We start from the raw sequence: 24,819 nt of genomic DNA on the forward strand, positions 1-24,819 counted from the left end.
TTTCGCGCTCTGTTCCCGGGTCCCTACTCATGCGCGCCACGACCGGGTGGACGACGATGCCGAAGACCCCGATGCACATGTGCGAAAGTCGGCCGACCGCACTGCGCATGCGTGATAGAGCACGGAACGCGCTGACATCAGCGTCATGACGTGTCCAAATTGTGGCTCCGCCCATTTAAAACGCCAATGTCCAGTCAAAGGAAGGCGCTATCTACAGTGTGGAAAGCCTGGGCATTACGCGGCCTTATGCAGGTCCACTCCACCGACCAACAGCCAGCGATCCCAGCTGCAGTGCAGACGTGTCCGCTGGGTACAGAAGGCATGCAGGATTCGGATCCCGACAGCCCAACGGACCCCGATGCTGATTGCCTCGAGTCTCTATACCGGGTGGGCATAATCACCACGCGCGAGCTGGCCTCCACTGTGTGCCTGCAAACCGCCTTTCAATCCTCACTGTGGATCCTGACGACGAGTGGTGTGCTGTCGTTACTGTTAACCAGTCTCGAATCCGATTTAAATTGGACACTGGCGCATCTTCAAACCTCATATCACATTCAGACCTCGACAGCATCCGAGACCAACCTCGCATTCTTCCACCAGCCTGCCAGCTCCTAGACTACAATGGCAATGCCATAGCTGCCAGTGGATTGTGTCAGCTAGGTGTATCTCACAAGACAATCAAAGTGACATTACGATTCGAAATCGTCTGGCCTGACAAGACATCCCTGCTCGGTGCTCGTGCATGCAAACTCCTAAGTCTGGTCCAGCACGTCCATGCCATGTCCTCGACACCGGCGACTGCCTGACCCAATGTAAATCTCCAGGCTGAGATAGACGACATTCTCATGCAATACCACAACGTGTTTGATGGAATGGGCACGCTCCCATATTGTTACAAGATATTGCTCAAACCGAATGCCATCCCAGTCATCCATGCACCAAGCCCGGTGCCGGCTCCTCTCAAGGATCGTCTGAAATCGCAGCCACGAGAGCTCCAAGAAAAGGGTCACGGAACCAACAGACTGGGTCAGCTCCATGGTCTGCGTCAAGAAGCCCTCTGGTGAACTCTGCATTTGCATTGATCCCAAAGACCTGAATCGCAGCATCATGCGCGAGCACTACCCGATCCCAAAGCGTGAAGAGTTAACCTGTGAGATGGTTCATGCCAAATTCTTTACCAAGCTGGATGCCTCCCGTGGGTTCTGGCAGATACAACTGGACAAGTCCAGTCGGAAGCTGTGCACGTTTAACACTCCGTTCGGCAGGTATTGCTACAACCACATGCCTTTTGGTATCATATCAGCTTCCAAAGTATTTCATCGCATAATGGAGCAAATGATGGAGGGCATCGAGGGGGTGCGAGTCTATGTGGGCGACGTGATCATCTGGTCCATGACACACGAGAATCACATCGCTCACCTCAAACAAGTTTTCCAGAGGATTCATGAAAACGGCCTCCAGCTCAACAGGGCCAAATGCTCATTTTGGTAGGTCCGCTATCAAGTTTCTGGGTGACCACATTTCACAGCAGGGTGTGCAACCTGACGCTGACAAGGTGCTGGCAATCAATGCCATGATGACCCCCAGAGGATAAAAAGACGGTCCTCCGATTCCTCGGGATGGTGAATTTTCTCGGGAGATTCATTCCCAACATGGCATCCCACACCACACCCCTCCGGCATCTCGTAAAAAAGTCGACAGTGTTCCAGTGGCTTCCCGCACATCAAGCGGAGTGGCTTGAGCTGAAGGCGAAGCTCACCACAGCCCCAGTACTGGCATTCATTGACCCAACCAGGGATACCAAGATACCCACAGACGCAAGCCAGGACGGCATTGGGGCGGTTCTCCTCCAGCGAGACGACTCCTCGTCCTGGGCTCCAGTGGCATCCGCCTCCAGGGCCATGAGTCCGACCGAACAACGGTATGCCCAGATCAAAAAGGAGTGCTTGGGTCTCCTGACAGGAATAGTCAAGTTTCATGACAACGTATACGGCCTGCCAAAGTTCACGGTGGAAGCAGACCACTCACCTATCGTCCACATAATCCAAAAGGATTTAAATGACATGACACCTTGGCTGCAGCGAATTCTTCTTCATCTCCGCCGATATGACTTCAAACTCCTCTACACACCGGGTAAGGAGCTGATCGTCGTGGATGCCCTATCCCAATCCATCACCACGCCGTGTTAGCAGGGTGACTTCATTCGCTACATTGAAACACAGGTGCGGCTGTGTGCCAGCAACCTCCCAGCCACTGATGAACGAGTTACACAAATACGCGAAGAAACTGCCAAAGATCCCCCACTGCAGCGCGTGATGAAGCACCTCGCCCATGGCTGGCAAAAGGGGCAGTGCCCCAGTTCTTCAACGTTAAGGATGAGCTGACGGTTGTTGAGAGGATCCTTCTTAAACTAGATAGATTCGTCATTCCCCAAAGCATGCAAAACATGGTGCTCAGACAGCTCCTTGAGGGTCGCCTGGGGGTCGTGAAATGTCGACGCAGAGCTCGGCAGGCAGTTTACTGGCCTGGCTTCAGCCAGGACATTGCCAACACAGTCCTCAACTGCACAACATGCCAGAAGTTTCAACCAGCTCAGTCCAAGGAAGCGCTGCAACAGCACGAGACTGTGACCTCTGCGTGGTCCAAGGTGGGGATAGACATCTTTCTCGCCAGTGGGCGTGATTATGTTCTCCTGATCGACTACTTCTCCAGCTATCTGGAAGTGTGGAAACTGTTGGACCTCACGTCCAAGTCCGTCATCAAAGTTTGCAAAGAGACGTTTGCCAGGCGTGGGATACCACTCACGGTAATGAGTGACAACGGTCCATGTTTCTACAGCCAAGACTGGTCCGACTTTGCACGATCCTACCACTTTAGTCACACCACATCCAGTCCCCATTAGCCGCAATCAAACAGGAAGGCCGAGAAAGGGGTCCATATTGTCAAGCGGTTGCTGTGCAAGGCTGCAGACTCAGCCTCGGATTTCAACCTGGCGCTATTGGCATCCAGGGCGATCCCTCTGTCGACTGGTTTGTCTCCGGCGCAGTTGCTCATGAACCGCAACCTGAGGACGATTGTTCTAGCCATCCATGTACCAGACCTTGACCACCTCACGGTGCTGCAGAAGGTGCAGCGATCGAGGGACCAGCAAAAGATCACGTATGATGCTCATGCCGCGCATCTGCCTGCGCTGGCTCCAGACGATGTTGTTCGCATTCAGCTGCCTGACGGAGGTTGGTCAGCCCCAGCTGTTGTCGTCAGACAGGCTGCTCCCAGGTCTTTCGTTATCCAAATGGCTGATGGCTCCATTTTACTGCGCAACAGGAGGGCGCTGCGTAAAGTTCCCTGCCCATCGCCCGACCGCACTTCTCCGCATGTCATCATAACTCCTCCGGACGTCTTGCACCACGAGGCCACCGAACTGGCAGCGATCCCACCTGTCCACAAGGCCACCGAGATGGCAGCCATCCTCCCTGTCCAGGTGCCGGCGTCCCCCCCTCCACCTCTGCGCCGATCGACGAGAATTCGTCGCCCACCACAAAGACTGAATCTATAGACTTAAATCTTGTAAATTTTGTTCAGTCTGCTCTCTATCTGCAATGTAGACACCTTCCCATGTACATATGTTCATTAATTCCCCACTTGGACTTAGCTATGCATGCATATACAGCCACGTTCCAAAATTTATTTTAAAAGGGGGAGATGTCATAATATCCACTCATGTATATCATGAGATGCAGACAGGCAGTGATTGACACACAGGATAACCAATGAACACACACGACACAGAGCAACCAATCACCAGACAGGACACCGCAACTATAAAGCCAACAGGGCATTATGGCTCTCCCTCTCTCATAGGACTCGCCCAGGAAGATAGTCGCAATGCACAGGCCAATGAACATCATCACCATGTGATAGAGAGCTAGTCTGGTCAAGTCAGTAGGAGGTTATCAGTTAGGTTAATAGAGTGTCAACCCACAGCCAATTATGTAAAGCAATCAACAGGTTCAATAAAACAGTGTTGGACCGTCTCCTGTGTCGGAAGCCTGTTTCTCGTTTTACTGCATCCAGTTGCAGTCGATGTTAGACCAACACAGATAATAGATCACGAAGCTGTGCTTCTTTTACTTTGCCTGCTCTGTGGTAGTGATTTACTATCAGCCATTTTGTCCTTGGCACACAAGTGTAATCCCACCATGTCAAAACAAAAGTGAGAAGAAAATAGATATGAAGAGCCTCATTGAGCTTTATTCAGAAGCACACAATGGCACATTGTGCCACTGGTGTTGGAGGAGGGGGGGGGGGGGGCGCAGGGGTTGCGGATAGAAGGGATAAGAGTCTCTTGCAGAGATACTTGAAGCACTGTTAAAATTCAGCTGTGACTGTAGCTCTTACTGCCAAGATGACCTGTGATTTGATCACAATAAATTTGTGTTGTGTATACCAAGGCCACACTGAGCGACATAGAGCCAGGACCCTGTTCTTTGCTTCTGTGTTGCGAAAAATATTGCGGAACAGTGGCCTTAGGCCCATTCATGAGTTGGGTCCCAGTTTAGTATCCTAAGATAAAATGGCTTCAACTAATGCATCTTATGACAGAGAATCTTCCTGTAGGCAGGGTACTGTCCAATGGATTCATGTCAAACACTGAGCCAAACTGTAGCAGAGCTCGGCACCAATTCTGACTTGATTCACGGCTGAGCGCGTATATTTTCATGAAAAGCGTTTTCAGAACCTGAGTTTTGGGCACTTAAAGGTTAGACATTCTCAGTAAATTGACAACCCCAAATTACCGTGTCTGTGTACCACCAGGCTGCCTAGCCAAATGATTTGATTAATTGTAGATAAATGCTTTGAGAGAGGACTTAGCAAATCAATTCCGCCCAACAATTAGTCGACCCCACATATTTCTGTACAGACGCTAATGACAGGTCCCATCACTAACCCTCGTCATCTAACTCAATAAAACAAAGCATAGCTCAGATATGTCGAGAGCTGATTTTCTTGCTTAGTCTAATCACAGTTTTAATTCCCCTCTACCCAGCAGGATCCACAAGGAGGGGAAAGGACACAAAATGAATCACTGGATCTGTTTTAATCAAATCCTATATATTGGTGAAAACCGTGTAAACCAATTTGCTCTTGGAGCCTGACCCTGAAGTGTTAACCAATGCCAATACTTCAAAATGTATTTCAGCATTAGAACTATTGATTGAAGCAGAAGAAATAAAAATGATAAATCATTTAATCTCTCACTGTATTCAATTCTACATCCATCTTCTAGTGACATTGTAAAATGAATTATAGTATATATTGAAACCCTATTAAATTGGAAATGGTCTTGGGAAAGGGGAATGGAAATCTCATTCTTTCCATTACAAATAGTTGTTGGACTAAAGAGTTGTTTCTTCCAAAAGCACACTAACTACAAAATCGCTCAATAAGATGTACATTACGTACAAATGCGAGTGTTCAAAAATACAATCAAAATTTGTTAGTTTGGTGTAAGTATGTTATATAATTGATGTAAGTGTGTTATATAATGACGCTTTGTTCTCGTCTGACTTTTAAGTCAGTATTTACTCGTTCGTTTTCCAGGCATTTATCTTTATCGGCTTTTCAACTTTTGTCAATGCGTTCTGACAGTCCCCAAATATGGTCACTCTGCAGGCAAAATGTCCGCCATCAGCATTGGGAATCAGTGGGCCAGATGTAACACCTGCGTGGAACTTAGAAAATATGTTGCTATGCCAAAAGGGAAGAGCACAGACTCTTGAATTTATTCAACGACAGTCGCAATGCTTTTAATTGGTGGCCAACAAAGTTTATTTCACACCGAACGAGGCCTAACTTATACAATGTATTCCCAAAATGGCTGCTTGTCAAAAGAATGAGCAATATTGCTTGAGAATATCATTGTGTTTTCCTTTATTTTATTTGCAGTGAATGATTTATACATTTCATGAAAAAAACACAAGAAACCTCATTGCTTTTTGTGGGACTTTGCTGTGTTCCAATTGGCTGATATGTTTCAAGTTGGACGACAGTGATTACACAGTGACATTTTGATCTGGCACTTCATTCAGATTAAGTTGTTTAAAAAAAGTAGTTTTTAAGTGTTTCTCTCTAGTGAGGCAAGACTGCATTTTACAGCTATCAGTAAAATTGGATTTTCTCATATGCTCAGGGCAAATATCATAACATTTAGCTCAGATCAGAAAGGCCTTGCAACTGCTTTCCCTTGGTTTTTTTTTCCAGAGGTTTTAATGAGATTCTAATGAAAACCTCATTTTTGTATTAAAAAGATGCGTCTCCTTGTTCCTGAAGCCCTCACTAGATGAAATATGTTCTCATTATCACACCCCCTCAATCATTTTTAAACCTCAATCAGACCATCCCTAAACCTGCAAAATCTGCTTTTAAAGCAGATCAAGCAGGCCAGCAGCACGGTTCGATTCCCGTACCAGCCTCCCCGGACAGGCACCGGAATGTGGCGACTAGGGGCTTTTCACAGTAACTTCGTTGAAGTCTACTCGTGACAATAAGCGATTTTCATTTTCATTTTTCATTTAGTTCTCTCATCCAAATCATTAATATATGATGTGAACAGTTGGTGCCCTGGCACACGTACCCCACTATTCACTGCCTGTCAATCGAAAAAATACTCATTTATTCCAATCTTTTTGCTTCCTGTCTGCTAACCAGCTTTCTGTCCATCTCAAGACGTTACCCACAATCTCTTGCGTTTTAACTTTACAAAGTAATCTGCTGTGTGAGACCTTGTCGAAAGCGAAGTGATATCCTCCAATAAAAATGAAAATTGCTCAGCAGGTTAGGCAGAACAGGTTCTGATGAAAGGTCATCAACATGGACCACTAACTCTGGTTCCCTCTTCACAGACATTGCCTGACCTGCTCAATATTTCCAGCATTTTATATTTTTATTTCCGATTTCCAGCATACGCAATATTTTGTGTCGAGAAGAGCCTTCTTCTTTTTTTCTTGGCACATTAGTTATTGCGCTATTTATAAATAACCAATATTTCTCAGCAATTACAGCTCTGTTTTTCCTTCAGAAATGAGGATAGTTCGTCCTTACACTTGTTCCTTTATTTGTGGTGTTGAAAACTTTGAAAGTCACTCGGATCGACCTTTATTTTGCAGCAATAATGAATATAAATCCTGGATATTAGTGTTATTTGAATTAATTAATTGTTTAATTCTTCATCTTTAAAAGCTCTTGCCATCTACCCATTTAACAAAAGTTCCAAATCCGTACGTTAGCAAATTAGGTTTTTAATTTTAGTGAGATGTCACATCATAAAAAACCATTATATAATTGCTTGATTGGACAGAACTTGAATATTATGAAAAATAAGAGACCCGCTGTCGAATCTTTTTATCTTGCACTCAATGGGGCAGATTTGCAAGAATAAGAGCCGGGATACTCTGAGCCTTCGCATCGATATCGCAATCGGCGCGTGGGCGGAGAATGGGGTCTCAGACTCGCGATGCTGGGACGTGATTCTCCGCGGACCGGAGAATCGCTGCCCCATATTGGCAGCAGCAGCTGCAGGGAGCACGCCGGTGCCCCGCTATCCCCCTGAACTCTGGAAAATCACTCCGGACTTTTCAAAAAAAGTCTGGAGTAATTTGCGCCCGTTTTCCGGCGGGTGTGAGGACACAGACCGACCAATGAGTCTCAGAGGAACACCGATTTATATTGAATTATGCAGGGCAGCACGGTAGCATTGTGGATAGCACAATCGCTTCACAGCTCCAGGGTCCCAGGTTCGATTCTGGCTTGGGTCACTGTCTGTGCGGAGTCTGCACATCTCCCCGTGTGTGCGTGGGTTTCCTCCGGGTACTCCGGTTTCCTACCACAGTCCAAAGATGTGCAGGTTAGGTGGATTGGCCATGCTAAATTGCCCTTAGTGTCCAAAATTTCCCTTAGTGTTGGGTAAGGTTACTGGGTTGTGGGGATAGGGTGGAGGTGTTGACCTTGGGTAGGGTGCTCTTTCCAAGAGCTGGTGCAGACCCGATGTGCCAAATGGCCTCCTTCTGCACTGTAAATTCTATGTAAATTCTATGCTGATTGTTTGCCAAGTGAACTCTGATTTGTAGAGGAGTTGCCATGGAGAATATACAAGGGAACAGTTAACTGCTACGTTTTTGTTTAAATTCAAGCCAAGCGGGTTGACTCTGATTTGCCAAGGATTGTTATGGGGAATGAACCAGGGAATGGCTGTCTCCCAAGCATTTGTTTAGTTGGAAAAGGGTGAAATGAATGGACATGTTCTTTCTATTTGTAAAGGATAGCACCCTGTGTGTGAATATATATAGCTACTGGAGTGTGTAAGTGAATCATACTGTGAACCCAAGTGCCAGTCTTTAATTGGCTGTTCACGTAATTCTTAGCGCAATCAGGATTGTTTAGTAGGTGTTGTCCAATCAGGAATCACATCTAATGTTCGACAGAATGTTTTGAACTTTGTAACCACAGGCTGGTTGATTACATTCAGCACATTACCAGTTAAAAACAGCTGAAGGGATGTTTGGTATCCATCAGTTGTCGGGATGTATAGTCCACATACCTGCCATTATATTGGCACTGAAATACATATACCACATTACTCATTTGTGTGAGGGGCAGTATGTCATTTTGGCTTAATGGCAGCACCCTGCTAGTGGAGAATACCAGCCATGTTGCTGGTGCACAGTAACAGAGTGAAACCTTCACTGGTTGCTCAAATTTATGAGACACTTCTGAAAGAGAATGGGAACTTTTCAAGACTGAAAACAGTGGCCTTAGGCCCATTCATGAGTTGGTATACAGTTAGCAATGAACTGACTGGAGAAGCTATTATCCCACAGAATTACTTTGATGTGCTGTAGTTCAGCATCAGATTTGAATTGTGAGAAAACGGCTTGGGTCCTATTTATGAAGTTGCTGATATGGCCAATCTCGTAATGCATAGAATTGTAGGTATCCCAATGTTTCTAATTATAATGATAAAGGTAGGCTTGTTGTAAACTATAGTAGAGAACACATTGGTAGTTATGTGAATGAGCATGTTGAGGAAAGGAAGCTTGTTCGACTGCTTCATTTCAAAAGTCAAGGTGAGTGCACAATGGAGGCCATTCAGACGTATAAGGAAGTTCCTATATGCAGCTGTAGATTAACGTACTGGAAATGTATCATCTGCATAGTGGCACGGTAGCGCAGTGGTTAACACTGTTGCTTCACAGCGCCAGGGTCCCGGGTTCAATTCCCGCTTGGATCTCTGGCTGTGCGGAGTGTGCACGTTCTCCCCGTGTCTGCAGGTGTTTCCTCCGGGTGCTCCGGTTTCCTCCCACAAGTCCCGAAAGACTTGTTAAGTGAATTGGACATTCTGAATTCTCCCTCTGTGTACACGAACAGGTGCCGGAGTGGGGCGACTCAGGAATTTTCACAGTAACTTCATTGCAGTATTAATGTAAGCCTACTTGTGACAACAATAAAGATTATTATTATATATTACACATCAGAAATTTACAAGGAGGAGATGTCATTCCATCGAAGATGCATTACTTGTGAAAACCAATGAACATAAAACTGGGTTTAGCGGGATCCCATGGCAGCACCATCCATATCGGCATATGAGGTGTCATTAAAACTGAACTCGTCTGCATGAGTTGCTGAGTTAGCAAGTTCAGTTAATAACGATACAGACAATGACAGCATGTGTCGATGGCCAGATGTACTAACATGGTGTAAATGTCAGTGGCTTCTTTGAACATTAGTGAGCATCAGCATCAGTGAATAAACTGCGAACATTGAATGAGCACATGGAAATAGCATTGCTATCAATATGCAAGTGCTGCATGGTCTTCACATAGGTGAAGGAACTCTTCACTGTACATATGGAAAACCCGCTGTGGAACTGGTTGTAGCAACTCACTCAACCATTTGGAAATTCAAATTGAGCAGAACTGAGCATAGACAAGATAAAGTGTAAAGGGACATCACTTTTGTGTGTCCTGGGCAACACACATACGAGCATGCAGTGGACCGTGAGGTCTTCTCAACCACCTGGCAGCTTGTTACTCTTACATGAGTCCAACAGGCAGTTTTGTAATTTGTGTTCAAGCAGGGCTGTACGGTCATAATGAGTGCTGGGGCAAAGGATACAAATTTGGACTCGTCATTAAGAATGGTGTGCAATATAGGCATGCTTGTTAAGGATGTCTATTCCAGTCCCCTCATTGGGTTTACAGATAAATATGTCCGGGATGGCTTTGAGGCTACATGATGTGACAATCGCCGCATATGAAAAGTGGCCAAATCAACTTGATCAGCTCGCCATGCTTTCAAGGACTTATATCGTTTTGATTAGTTCAAATTCAGGAAGTACTTCTTCATGTTTGATGTGTGGCTGGAGGCACACCAAAATTGAAACCATGCGTGGGAACAAGCTCCTCGCTTTCAGAGAGTACATGGCCAGAGAGATTTACTGCCCGTTTGGCAGTGTGACTAACCACACTGCCAAATCACTGCGGCTCAAGCGAATTTATAGTTGGGGCGTGTTTGGTATTGTTTATGGTGTGCTGATCTATTTTCATTAGAAAGACGGAGATTGAGGGGTGACCTGATAAAGGTCAACAAGATTATGAGGGACATGGATAGAGTGGATGGGCAGGCACTCTTTTCCAGGGTAGAGGGGTCAGTCACCAGGGGGCATAGGTTTAAGGTCCGTGGGGCAAAGTTTAGAGGAGATGTGCGAAGCACATTTTTACGGAGAGAGTGGTGAGTGCCTGGAACACGTTGCCAGGGGAGATTATGGAAGCAGATACATGAACAGCGTTCAAAAGGCACCTTGACAAACACATGGATAAGATGGGTATAGAGGGATATGGCACAAGGAAGCGCTGAGTGTTTTGGCAAATGTTGGTATCATGACCGGTACAAGCTTGGAGGGCCGAAGGGCCTGTTCCTGTGCTGTATGATCCTCTGTTCTTTGTTCTATTGAGGCACTATAGTAGCACAAATGGATCAAATTGAGACATGAAAGAAATTTGTGTACCCCAGGAGGTCAAGCGCAGTGTAGAGCACGGTGTAAATTAGTAACCTCCTACCAATCTTTTCAATCTCATCCTGCGTAAACATTCACTTGATTGTGGGACATTATCAATATGCTTAGAAATGAATACTGATGCAACCTTGCATTTAATACACCCATTTGAGTGATTGCTTGCCTGTGTACTTACCAACCAATCAGCACCCTCTTTTCATGCAATATAAATTGCTGTTCCCTTTGAAATTTGGCACTGTTGTGAATCTGTCCTGATGAGTACACAACAAAAAGCTTCAACAGCATGTCTCCTTTTTCAGCAATACTCAAATTCAATTCAATTTAACTGAGTGAGTTGCAGGATTGTGAGCTCGTTTATCCGCCCACCTGTGAGACAAAGTCTTATACACTCATGTCTCTGATTGCTTTCTCATGGTGTGCAGAGATTATTAATTGTCCCTCTTATGTAACATCATGAATAAAATTTTATTTTGATGCCGATAGTTTGAAACAGTATTTAAAGTTGTCAACATGCAGGATTTGAGGGTGCAATAGTAATAATGGCTGATGAAGCCCCTCTGTAATTAGACAATGCGTTAATTTGGCTCCTTTCTTTTATCTATGCACTGGATGTGGGTGTTGCTGGCTAGGCCAGCAGGTATCATCCACCCTTCACTTACCCTTGAGAAGGAGGTGGTGAGCTGCCTTCTTCAATACAATTGAGTGGCCTGCTATGTAATTTCAGAGGGCAGTAAAGAATCAATCACATTTCTGGGGGTCTGAAGCCACATACAGGACAGAGTAGGTACTGTCACCAGGTTTCCTTCTCTGAAAGGCATGGGGGATATTTTCTGGCAATCCAGTCGCCCCATCGTCACCATTACTGAGGCTATCACCTTACCTAGATTCATTTAATAAAGTAACTAAATTCACATTCCTCCATGAGTGTGCTGGGTTGTTGACTTATGTCACTGGAGCATGAATCTAGACTTCTGGGTTACTATGCTAGGAACATAATGATTGCTGATATATTGATAAGATTCTTGCTTCTGCGTCAAAAGCCTATGGGTTCACGTCCTGCACCAGCATTTATACAGGGCTTTTAAGATGGTAAAATATTTCAATGCACTTCACAAGAACATTAGCAAGAAGGGTTAGGCACTGAGCCATAAAGTGACAGTAGGACAGGTGAGAACAAACCTGGGGACAGCAAGGGACAATTTCAAAGTTTGTGGATGACACAAAATTTGGAAGGACTGTGAGCTGTGGAGAGGACAGTGTAGAACTCCAAAGGACATAGAAGTTGGCGGAGTGGGCAGACAAGTGGCAGATGGTGTTCAATGTGGAGAAGTGTGAATGAGGCGATACATTTTGGCCGGAAGAACATGGAGAGACAAATAAAATAAGGGGTAAAATTCTTAAAGGGGTGCAGGAGCAGAAGGACCTGGGTGTATATGTTCAGAGATCATGGATGGTGGCATAGAACATAGAACATTACAGCGCAGTACAGGCCCTTCGGCCCTCGCTGTTGCGCCGACCTATGAAACCACTCTAAAGCCCATCTACACTATTCACTTATCATCCATATGTTTATCTAATGACCATTTGAATGCCCTTAGTGTTGGCGAGTCCACTACTGTTGCAGGCAGGGCATTCCACGCCCTTACTACTCTCTGAGTAAAGAACCTACCTCTGACATCTGTCATATATCTATCTCCCCTCAATTTAAAGCTATGTCCCCTCCTGCTGGACATCACCATCCAAGGAAAAAGGCTCTCACTGTCCACCCTATCTAATCCTCTGATCATCTTGTATGCCTCAATTAAGTCACCTCTTAACCTTCTCTTTAACAAAAACAGCCTCAAGTCCCTCAGCCTTCCCTCATAAGATCTTCCCTCCATACCAGGCAACATCCTGGTAAATCTCCTCTGCACCCTTTCCAATGCTTCCACATCATTCCTATAATGCGGCGACCAGAACTGCACACAATACTCCAAATGTGGCAGCACCAGAGTTTTGTACAGCTGCAACATGACCTCATGGCTCCGAAACTCAATCCCTCTACCAATAAAAGCTAACACACCGTACGCCTTCTTAACAACCCTCTCAACCTGGGTGGCAACTTTCAGGGATCTATGGACATTGTCACCGAGATCTCTCTGCTCATCCAACTACCAAGAATCTTACCATTAGCCCAGTACTCTGTCTTTCTGTTATTCCTTCCAAAATGAATCACCTCACACTTTTCTGCATTGAACTCCATTTGCCACCTCTCAGCCCAGCTCTCCAGTTTATCTATGTCCCTCTGTAACTTGCAGGTGGCAGGACAGGTGGAGAGAGCAGTTAATAAAGCACATTGCATTTTGGGCTTTATTAATAGGGACAGAGAGGACAAGAGCAAGGAGGTTACACTGAACTTATACAAGACACTAGTTAGACCTCAGCTGGAAAAGTAGTAATCTTTATTATTGTCACAAGTAGGCTTACTGCAATGAAGTTACTGTGAAAATCCCCTAGTCACCACATTCCGGTGCCTGTTCTTGTACACAGAGGGAGAATTCAGAATGACTAATTCACTTAACAATTACGTCCTTTGGGAATTGTGAGAGGAAATCGGAGCACCTGGAGGAAACCCATGCAGACACGGGGAGAACTTGCAGACTCCGCACAGACAGTGACCGTATTGTGTGCAGTTCTGGGCACCGCACTATAGGAAGGATGTGAATGTGTCAGAGAGAGTACAGAAATGGTTTACAAGAATGGTTCCATCGATGAGAAACTTCAGTTATGAGGGTAGATTGGAGAGTTTGGGACTGTTGTCCTTGGAGAGAAGAAGGCTAAGAGAAGCTTTGATAGAGATGTTCAAAATCATGAGGGGGCTGGACAGAGTAGATAGGGAAAACCGACTTCTGCTTGTAAAAGGATCAAGAACAGGGGGGCACAGGTTGGAAGTGATTTGTGAAAGAAGAAAATGTGATGTAAGAAAATATCCAAATGGATTGGATCTGAACTGCACTGTCTGGAAGTGTGGTGGAGGCAGGTTCAATCGAGGCATTAGATGATTATTTGAATAGAAACAATGTGCAGGGGAAAAGGTTGGGGAATGGCACTCAGCCATCATGTTCTCTTGGAGAGCCCGTGCAGACACAATGGCCTCCTTCTGCACCATAGCAATTCTGTCATTCATTGAGGTAAGTTTTTTTTAAACTTTAAGGAGGAGAGAGAGCTGGAGTGGCAAATAGATTTAGCAAGGTAATTCCAGAGCTTGGACCTGGGCGGTTGAGGGCTCAGCTGCAATGAATGGGCAAAGAACATGGGGAATGTGCAAGGTGCCATATTTGGAATTTTCAGGGGTTGCAGGGCTGGAGGGGATTGTCCAGGAATACAGGGATGTGGCTAAGGAGGGATTTAAACACAATGATAACATATTTGAAAATGGAATCGTTGCTGGACCAAGTCAACAACTGGGAAAGTGTTCCTTTAGCTGGCCAAAGATAGTGGTCCTCGTGGAGCAATTGCTGGAATACACAGCTTCAACAGACAAAAGGAGACATAGGGCGAGGTCTACTGGCCTCTCTGCGGTCTGCTTCTCGGCAACAGGAGGTTGCCCGCCGTTTCCCGGCAGCAGGATCTTCTGGTCTCTCCGCTGTCAATGGGATCCCCATTGACCGGTATGAAACCTTTTTTAAAATAAATTTAGAGTACCCAATTATTTTTTTTTCAATTAAGGGGCAATTTACGTGGCCAATCCACCTAACCTGCACATCTTTGGGTTGTGGGGGTGAAACCCACGCAGACACGGGGAGAATGTGCAAACTCCACACGGACAGTGACCCAGGATCGGGATTCGAACCCGGGTCCTCAGCGCCGCAGTTCTAGTGCTGACGACTGCACCATATGTCGCCCTAACCATTGCGAAACCTGATCATAGACTGCGTGTGGAGAGTCTGAGAGATATCACCCTGAAGGAAACACCGAGAAGGGTTGGGCGAGATTCTGTGTACCAGACCAGCGGGCTTAACGAAAATCGTTAAGCCCGCTTGCCGGAGTTAGCGCCGGCTGACACGTCATATGACGTCAGCCGCGCATGCGCAGTTTGGAAGACTCCAACCCGCGCATGCGCGGGTGACGTCATCGCGTTTTTGCGCGAAACCCGCGCATGCGCGGGCCGGGTTGCCCCTCAGCCGCCCCGCGAATGGATACTGCGGGGCGGCGGAAGGACAAGTAGTGCGCGGGCATCGGGCCCGCTGCCCGCGATCGGTGCCCACCGATCGCAGGCCCATGGCACCCTTGGCACGGCCGTGGTACTGCCGTGCCAATCGGTGCCATGGTTATAAAAAGCGAGTTTGTGACGCCGTGTTTACGAACGGCAAGACCAGGTGTGTTTGCCGTTCGTAAAAACGGCGGAAAGGGCTGGGACTTCGGCCCATCTAACAGCTGAGAATCGCTGCCGGCCGTAAAAAAACGGCGGCAGCGATTCGGGTCGGGACTTCGGCGGGGGGGGGGGGGGGGGGGGGGGGAGAATAGCGGGAGGGCGGCAAAAATGTCGGGAAGGCCCTCCCGCTATTCTCCCACCCGTCGTGGGGGTCGGAGAATTTCGCCCGTTATACTTTGGTAATATGCAAATAGTTGTGTGTTGGCAATATAGAGTTTATATTAAAGCACACAAGCCTCCAGTTAGCTTAGTGATGCACAAAACAACCTTAGAACAATTAAACATAGTAAATGTAATTGGGATAGAAAATACTTATTATTGAACACGGTACATATTGTATATTAAGGTATGTGGGTTATATCATCAATACATGCATTGCAACAGTGCAGGGATAGGAAATGCAGTTGAGGTATTACTAAACACAACCATTAAGCAATGGGAAGATCTCCCAAAAATGAATTAAATAAGAGGCCTCCCTTTAACAGGCAAAATTCTGATGGGTTTAGTGGCTAATCACTGTCTGGTACACAGAGAACTAAAGTACCAATCAAAAGGATTTACTGCCACTTTGTTCTTTAACAAAGGATATTACTGTGGTAAATCGCGACACAATGATTTTGTTTCCCCACTGCTTAAGCATTCTCAACTTAGAATTAAAGGACTCCCCCCCCCACGCCCTGTTTAGTTTTACGATGCCTTCCAAAATCAATCCTGCCATAACAATTTAATGTTATCTTTCGGCTGCACACGGGTACCCCTCCCATGACCTCAGTAACTTGGACCACCTACTTAGTGATCAGTCAGTTTGGAAATCTTATTCTGCTGAGTTTCTGAAGTGTGGAGTAAAGGCCTGTGGAATACAGAAATGCTGGATGTGGAATTCAAAGAAAAAGAAAAGGCTGCAGCATATCAAAGAGTCCAGCTCGAAGGTTACTCTCATACAGGCTTTTTAAAGGCAGCCATTGAATCACACCCACCCTACAATAGCTGTTAGTTCTCATGATCTTACCGATTTTTAATGTGGTAATACTTCTCGACTTGCAAATAACTGTATTGGCGTCAGGTACATTGAATTAACTTGAGAATCACAGTGAATCTGAACGCCATGACGATGGTCGTTCACTAAAAACAAAACAATTTGATTGAATCCAAAGTGTTCATTTGCCTCATTATCCTTTTGCTCTTCGCATTCAAAACAACAACATAATGTTTTTGTTCTTTATAAAGGACACTTGTCAGAGGGAAAGAGTGGGGGAGGGGGGGGGACTAACTTGGCAGATGCAGGTACTGACCTTGAAGGTGATGTTGTTTACATGGCACCATCAGGTAGCAACAGCTTTGTCAACAGTTATTTGGGTCACTCCTCATTTTTGAGTGAAAGAAAGGTGGTGAGTGATTGAATCATTATTTAAGCTTCAAGGGTGAGCGATTCAGTTTACAATGTTGGACATTAATTAACTGGCAAAAGAACAGTTCCCTTATTTACATGCAGTCAATAAATTATGGAGCCCAGTCTTTGGATTTTGGTCTTTGGCAGAAATTACTCGACTAAAATAAGTCAAAGTCATATTTTGTGAATGAGCTACTTTGAGATTTGTTAACCAAAGAAAGGTAACTTAAGCAAATTGACAAATTTTCAGCTGCATGTAACTGCTTGGAACAATCTTTCCAATTTTCGTAAGATTCGGAGTAGATTTGCTTCACGACTTTCCAGGGCCGGGATTCTCCCCTACCCGGCGGGGCAGGGGGTCTCGGCGTAGCGGAGTGGCGCCAACCACTCCGGCGTCGGGCCTCCCCAAAGGTGCGGAATTCTCAGCACCTTTAGGGGCTAGGCCCGCGCCGGAGTGGTTTCTGCTATGCCAATGGCGCCAAAACCGGCGGCAACGGCCTTTGGCGCTACGACGCCCGGCATCGGGTCTGGCCGAAAGGCCTTCGCCGGTCCGCGCATGTGCCGCTGCGTCAGCGGCCGCTGACATCACCACCGGCGCTTGCGCGGTGGGGGGAACTCTTCCGCCTCCACCATGATGGAAGCCATGGCGGCGGCGGAAGAAAAAGAGTGCCCCCACGGCACTGGCCCGCCCACCGATCGGAGGGCCCCGATCGCGGGCCAGGCCACCGTGGGGGCACCCCCCGGGGTCCGATCGTCCCGCGCCCCCCCCAGGACCCAGGGGGCCCGCTCGTGTCGCCAATCCCGCCAGCACCAGAGGTGGTTTAAACCATGTCGACGGGATTGGCCTGTCAGCGGCGGGACTTCGGCCCATCGCGGGCCGGAGAATCGCCGTGGGGGGCACGCCAATCGGCGGGTCGTGATTCCCGCTCCCGCCGATTCCCGGGTGGCGGAGAATTCCGGCCACAGCGGGGGCGGGATTTACGCCGGCCACGGGCGATTCTCCGACCCTGCGGGGGGTCAGAGAATTCCGCCATGTGTATCTTTCATTGTGTGATTGTAGTTCATTTGACCACTGTTGTCAGGGCATCAACCTTCATGTTGATTCTAAAGTTTCTAAAGCCTAAACCACAAAACAATCTATTATTTCTGATTATTTTGGATGGGTATTAAAATTTGATAGTTTCTTGTAGCGCTGTTTAGAGGGAGCACAGCACAGTCAAGGATGCTGCCTTCTTATAATCTATAATGTTTATTATTGCCACAAGTAGGCTTCCATTAACACTGCAAAGATGTTAATGTGAAAAGTCCCTAGTCGCCACATCATGGCACCTGTTCGGGTACACAGAGGGAGAAATCAGAATGTCCAATTCACCTGACAAGCACGTCTTTCGGGACTTGTGGGAGGTAACCGGAGCACCCGGACTGGCACGTGGAGAAAACCCAGACACGGGGAGAACGCACAGGCAGTGACCCAAGCCGGGAATCGAACCTGGGACCCTGGAGCTGTGAAGCAACAGTGCTAACCACTGTGCTACCGTGCTGCCCATCTTGAAGAGATGCTAAACTGTGGCCTCTGCCATCTCATGGAGATCAGAGGTTCCATGTTTTGAAGAAGGACAGTGATTTCTCCTCGATGTCCTGGCCAATGTTTACCCTTGAATCAACATGACGAAAATAGTTTATGACTTCATTGTTGTTTGTGGGATCTTGCCTGGGAGGCAATATCAGCGGCTGTCAGCGCGGGCAGCGTGACCAGGAGAATCTCCGTACAATGTTAGAAGAAGACCAACAACCTCCACTGAGCTGCAAGGGTACATAACCACATCTCTCCTGGCATCAGTTCTGCCTGCCACCCCTTAAATTCACAAATCACTGATCTTCGCGCTTGCACCTTAGAACCCACTGGCATCCACCAACAAGGAGGCACAATCTGTAGCCAGGGGATTGGAAGTGCAGTGCAAGGGAGTATTGGTGGGGTGTGGGGGGGGGCGGCGAAGGGATTGTTTTGGGGGGGGGAATAAGCTGTGAAGCAACAGTGCTAACCACTGTGCTACCGTGCATTGTATGTGAATCAGGGAGAATGAGGGCCACACTGCCGCCTGTCTTCTATCCTCCGACTCCTCCTGCGGGTTCTCTCTGGGTTCGTCCTCCATCCTTTCCTGGTCAACTTCCTCCTCCTTGCCAGGCAAGGCTGCATGTCCCTCCTCCTGCAGTACACCACTAGAGCAGTCCAGACATCAGAACCACATTTTCAGCAGTCCGATGCACCATTCAAAGACAGCACGGGTAGCAGCATGGGCCTCGTTATATTAGGTCTCCGCTTTGGCCTCTGGCCTCCACACTGGCGTTGTCAGCAGCCAGGACCTTAGTGGTTACATCTTTCCTTCAAGAGCCAACCCAATCTTACGAGGTGGGCCTCGAAGATGCTGGGATCTCTGAGTGTCTCAGGATGTAGCTGTCATGCACGCTCACTGGGAAGCATGCACACACACACATGATCCGGAGGCGATGGTCACAAGTGAGTCACAAGTGAGTTGAACATTCAGGGAGTAGAACCCTTACCTGTCAATGAAGGGTTCTCCTTGATGCCCCAGTGCATGACATGCATGCCATCTATTGCCCCTGGAACTTGGGCAACATGCCGATGGCGGAAAATCTTACTGCCCGGGCATCTTGGTGGGCCCAATCCAGCTCAAAGTTAATAAAGTCTGCTGCCTGGCCATAAAGGGTTTCCATGACCTCAAGGATGCACTTGTGGGCTGTAGCTTGTGAAGTGCCGCACAAGTCCTTGCTCGAGCCCTGGAATGAACTGGTTGCGTAGAGGTTCAGGGCAGCGGTGAAGTGACTCTGAAAAGCCCCGAGTCGCCACGTTCCAGTGCCTGTTCGGGTACAGTGGATGGAAACTGGAGCACCCGGGGGAAACCCACGCAGACATGGGGAGAACGTGCAGACTCCGCACAGTGACCCAAGCCGTGAATCGAAGCTGGGACTCTGGCACTGTCCTGATCCTCACACTCACCCATTGGCCACAAGGATATCCCCGTGCTGAAGTCGCTGCCTCTATGGTGCTGACGGTTTCAGAGTTCAGACAAACTGTGCAGGCTCCAAAGCTTAATTGAAATGCGATGCAATAATCATAATCAGAGACATGGCATGTGTACCTGGAGAATCCACTTGAGAATATTTTGTTTATTAAACAGTAAACAGTAACAAAGGTTTGAAAATCAACTACGTAACATTCCACATATCACACTAACCATTAAACAACAAGGAAATATCACCGTTCCATATTGGTACCAATACAAAGCTCATTTTCACAAAAAAACCAAACACACAGCATCACCCCTCATAGGTTCCTCAGCAAAAACGGAGAATAAGCCTGAGAATGCGTTATCATGTCCAGAACTTTGTTGTAGAAATGATCTGTCCATCAAAGTGTGAGTTGTTCCATGTATCAGTGCCATTCGCTGTCCAGGAGCCGTAGCTGTGCAGGCCCCTCCCACACGGCCCAATCGCACCGGAACCAAACCCTGGCATCCACCTATTCCACTGGCGCTCAAGGTGCAGTTGAACATCCTTGACTCCCAGCGTGTTTAACCCGCAGTGTCATGCCAGTTGCATGCCAGTTACATGTAGCACTCACCACACCAACAACAAAAGCATCAGCAATCTGCAAAGTCATTTCTTCCATGGCGTTAGTAGGTCGCCCATTTGGAACAATGTCGCGACCAGGTCCCCCAGCGTCTTCTTGCTTCAAACTGGATTGCCTCCTGGGCTCATACACCTCTCCTGAGCCCGGTGTACCAGGACCCAGGTATCGTAGAAAAAATTGTCCTTCTTTCCACTTCAGAAAAGGAAGGAAAGAGCAACAGCAGCCTCCAGGCATTTGCAGCCACCAGCAAGAGCAAGCAGCAAATGCAACCTGCAGCTGTGAAGTGTTCTCACAACAAACAATGCCAATTCTTTATTTGCAATAATTTCAGCTGTGAAGCTAGAGGCTGCTCACAATCAAAGAGAGTCAACGTGACCTTCAGCAGGCAACCAAGAACAGGGTTCTGTCCTGGAAGTGTTTGATTGGTCAGACAGGTAGGAGCCGTAATTACCCCTGTTATGGGTCTCCACAATATTTAAAGGTGGCTTGAAGGCCTCACAGACGATAAGCCCATCACTACACGCCCCCCCCCCCCCCCCCCCCCCCCCCCGACCTGGAACGCTCCAACCCCTCAACCAAGCCTGACCCCCTGAGTGGTCCCCCACACCCTGAGTGCTGGGGTAGCAGCTCAGTGCCCTTGAGCTGCATGCTGGAAAATGATCTGCTGCTGTTGATGTTTCTTTCTGCCTGCTGTATGCAGACAATAGTTAGAGCCGGAGGCTTTTGCCCATAATCTTACTGACACTCCTGTACGGTACTGAGGAAATGGTGCACAATAATCGGCACCGTCTTTTAGATTATCTGTTAAACTAACACCCCGTCTGCCCTCTGATAGAATCACTACAGTGCAGAAGGAGGCCATTCGGCCCATTGAGTCTGCACTGAACCTCTGAAACCTAGGCTCACTCCCCCAATATATCCGTGTAACCTTGGACACTCAGGGATAATTTATCATGGCCAATCCATCTAACCTGTACATCTTGGACTACGGAAGGAAACCGGAGCACACAGAGGAAACCCACGCAGACACGGGGAGAAAGTGCAAACTCCACACAGGCAGTGACCGAAGACCTTTCAGGCAGCGCATTCCAGATCATAACTCACTGAGTAATGAAACAATTCTCCTCACCTCCCCCACTGGACAATGGTTTCACATGGTTGCTGACTCTGCTGCACGAGGAAGCACTTTCTCCTAGCAGCTCTGCAATGCAGGATATTTGCTCTATTTGTTTCTCAGCCCAGTTTTGTGGAATAAAACATCATTCCATGCAGAGTCCATCATCTCTGAAGTTCTTTCTCAGAGGCGATGGAAGAAATAAAGGCTCTCTTTGTTCGGAATCCAAAACCGAGCCACGATCGCTTGTCAAGATGCTATTGTCTGGCAAGTGAAATCTTATGCTCTTCCTTTCAGGGTGTGAACTGGTAATTTAAATATAAACATTCTCAGCGTCCCTGGAATTGCTTTTGTGGTTGTGTGAAAGACAGTGCTCCTTGTTATGGACCCTGTTCTGTGCAGCAAACGTTTTACAGTTTACAAATGCAATGGCAACAGTCGGGCCAGACATTCCCAGCACATAGCGGACCCGTTCTTCCCATTCATTTCTTGGGTGCATCTGTAAATTGGAATCTGAAAATTCAAATTAGAACCATAGAATTTCTACAGTGCAGAAGGAGGCCATTTGGCCCATCCTGTCTGCACTGACCCTCTGAAAGAGCGCCCTACCTAGGCCCACTCCCTTGCCCTATCCCTACAACCCCATATTTCCACCTAGTCTGTTCATTTTAGGAATGTGGAAGGAAACCGGAGCACCTGGAGCAAACCCACAAAGAAACGGGGAGAAGGTGCAAACTACACACAGTCACCCAAGGCCGGAATCAAACCCAAATCCCTCATGCTGTGAGGCAGCAGAACGAACCACTGCACCACTGTGCCACCCCACCAAAATACGAAATTGAAAGCAACTGTGTGCATAAAACATTATTATGATTATTTATAAACCTGGCATCCCATTAGAAATTAGTTGTTTTGATTTGCTTTCTGTCTTTTCTTAATTGTGCAACAGGTGTGGTTTCCAGTGGCAAGGCCAGCATTCATTACCCATCCCTGATTGCTCTTGAGGTGGAGGTGAGCCGCCTATTTGAAGGCAACTGAGTGATTTGCTCGGTCATTTCAGGGGCAGTTAAGAGTCAACCACATTGCTGTGGGTTTGGAATCACACACAGGCACACAACAGGTAAAGACAGCCGCTGTCCTTCCCTCAGCGACATTAGTAAACTGGAGAGGTTTTGATCGTGATCCAGCCGTTGCCATTGTATAAGAACAGAAAATGTCGGAAGTACTCGGGATGTTAGGCAGCGTCAGTGGAGGGAGAAACAGCGTTAACATCCTTGGGGGTGGGGGGGAGGAGGGGGGGAGTCGCCTTAGGCAGGACAAACAATCCATCGGTGGAAAGGACTATAAAATCCCACCTAACATTCCAGGTCACTTTCATCAGAACTGAGGAAAGTGAGCATGTCCTGCATTTATGCCAGATTACCAGAATCCACAGGGTTTTGTGTTGCTTTTTGTGTTGCTGTTACTGAGACCGTTTTTTTAATTCCAGATTTATTTAATCCAGATTTAAATTACTTAGCGGCAGTCAATGGATCTGAACTCATGAACTCCGACAACCTTGGTATGCACTTTGCATTATTAGCCCAGTAACATAACCAGCAGGTGTGAGGAGGTTACCCTGGTCACGGGTCAGGTTGAAGGTTGAATATGAGCACTCTGTTAATAGTCGCAGTCTGTTATCGTGTACCGCATAATTGTCAGTAAGATTGCCTTTTAGAGATCTTGTCTTTTTTGTTTCATTAGTCCATAAAAGAAACTCCTTCGCATGATAGTTGAATTTACTGTGGAGACCATCGTACTGTAGTCCTACGTAAGACAGCATTTTAGGTGAACCAAAATCATCAGCTGAACCGGTAATGGTTTTGATGGTGTTTTACTGAGCCAGACCCTTGTTAATTCTTACAGCCACCAGAAAAGCTTTCAATGGGGGGCACAAATTGGTGAAACAACAGTTCAAAGTTTAAAGGTGGCAAAATAGCCGCACAAGGAGAGGTTGGCCCCGTTGGAGGCCATTCTGTCCCTCGTGCCCCTTCTGGCTCTTTGAGTTTAAGATGAAGTGGAATATTTCCCAATAAAGATATTGCGTGCTTCATGGATTGGCCGCTTCAGGATTTGGAAAAAGAGCAAATTAAACCAACCCCCTGCTGGGATGGGTGATGGGGGCAGAGAAACAACAGAAAGTTGAAGTGGGGAGCCCACTATCGACCCTATTTAAGCTATGCCAGAAATCCCAGACCAGGGTGAAGCCCACATCATCCAGTCATCACCCTATGTCCATGGAGGCAGTTTGAGGAAATGTCTGAGGATATTTGTAGGCTATCTACACACAACAATGAGGCTTACGCCACACTTTCCATGATATTATGGAGGCAGAACAACAGGAGCTTCAAGGAAATCCCTGGCCCTGGTCTTGGAAGGAGATTCAACACAAAAGTTTGCCCGTTGTGCTGTTAAATGTAAATTGTGTTCTCCACGATAAGCAGTAATGAAGAAAGAATGAGCAATTATAAAGCATTTTCAAAGCATCACTTACCTTTTGAAAGGTATTCGCTGTTGTTAACTGGTAAAATGAGGAATCCAATCCATACGCAGAAATTGTAAATTATTATTGTGCATTATACAATCTTAAGTGAGGTGGGAAGGCAGACACACAGCTCTACGGTTTGGGCTAGTAGTGAAATTTGGACTTCCCACCAGTGAAGGTAAAGTAATGTGAATAACATGGGAAGTAAGCAGGACATCCTTCTAACTAGGATTGGGCAAGCAGGAAGTTTAATGCCGTGATGCTTGAGAGAGGATAGTTGTCCAGGCCCAACTTGTCAAATGCATAATGGAAGCTTTATTACCTCTGGTCTTAAAACACGTCTCTCTGAAGATAGAGCTGTTTAAATATATTCTTACTGGAAGACGTTGTAAATCATGACTAGTTCTGTCTAGTCGTTGCAGCTGGGAGATTCTGCCTTGAAGAGAAACTCTGATGGCACCATTAATAGGATCAAATAGTATAAGTGTAATGAACTCCAATTGGCTTTATTGGTTGGCCAATTGGAGTATGAGCTCCCTCAATGATAGCTCATTGAGGGGGCATATATAATCACCTGTGTAGGCTTTGTGAGCTGTCTTAAGTTGACTGGATTGCTAGCAGCACTGTTTGTAGATGCTCCTGTAATATCGT

The 24,819-nt window shown here is 46.9% G+C and overlaps 1 protein-coding gene across 1 annotated transcript in view; it reads left to right on the plus strand.

The window, feature by feature from the left end:
* Positions 1–24,819, plus strand: part of LOC119970709 (proteolipid protein DM beta) — a 268,190-nt gene that overhangs the window by 170,443 nt on the left and 72,928 nt on the right. The gene's annotated exons all lie outside the window — the stretch shown is intronic.

Source organism: Scyliorhinus canicula, chromosome 8 (genome assembly GCF_902713615.1).
Source record: "Scyliorhinus canicula chromosome 8, sScyCan1.1, whole genome shotgun sequence".
NCBI classification, from domain to species: domain Eukaryota; kingdom Metazoa; phylum Chordata; class Chondrichthyes; order Carcharhiniformes; family Scyliorhinidae; genus Scyliorhinus; species Scyliorhinus canicula.